At 51.4% G+C, this 595-nt stretch overlaps 1 protein-coding gene across 1 annotated transcript in view; it reads left to right on the top strand.

Annotated features, from left to right (window-relative positions):
• LOC119589149 (mucin-12-like) overlaps positions 1–595 on the top strand; it is a gene marked incomplete at its 5' end in the record, with an annotated part of 115175 nt that overhangs the window by 110432 nt on the left and 4148 nt on the right.

Here is a 595-nt window from a genome sequence, read left to right on the forward strand (position 1 = left end):
GTGGCGCACCTTCGTGCATGCGCGCCTCCACCTTGGGGCAAAACATGTCTGCGGGCGGCGCTGTGCTTGGCCTGGGGCGGGGTATAGCCTTGGGGTCGGGATGTGGGGTTGGAGGGCGAAGGTGCGACTGAGGGACCACTGTATATACAAGTGCAAGTGATATCGCTGGTGATTTTTGGTATCAATTATTTGCTTTGTTGTTAAAAAAGGTGTTTCCTTGATGTTTAAATGCACTTTGTTGATGAATGTAAAACACGATTATATTTTTAGGAATGCAAGTCACTGTCCTAAAAAGAGGAGTGCAATGTTTAGAACTGAGGAATTGGAGGGCGTGGAGACACAGCGACGGGAGAGTAGCGAGCGGAGGCACGGATACTCTCCTGGGTAATGGCATGAGGCAAGTTTTTGTTAGCAGCCGGGGTCACTAGCCTCTCCTACCCCACAGCTAATACTACTCTCTAAACACAGCCTCGTATCTGCCTCGCCGTACTCACCCAGCACTCTACATCCGCACGGGATTCTAGGCGGGTGTTTAGGTACAGCCTGGGATTAGTGTGACCTCTTCGCGTGAGGTTATGAGGCTCGGAGAGAAAGG

This window comes from Penaeus monodon, chromosome 25, assembly GCF_015228065.2.
Source record: "Penaeus monodon isolate SGIC_2016 chromosome 25, NSTDA_Pmon_1, whole genome shotgun sequence".
Classification (NCBI taxonomy): Eukaryota; Metazoa; Arthropoda; class Malacostraca; order Decapoda; family Penaeidae; genus Penaeus; species Penaeus monodon.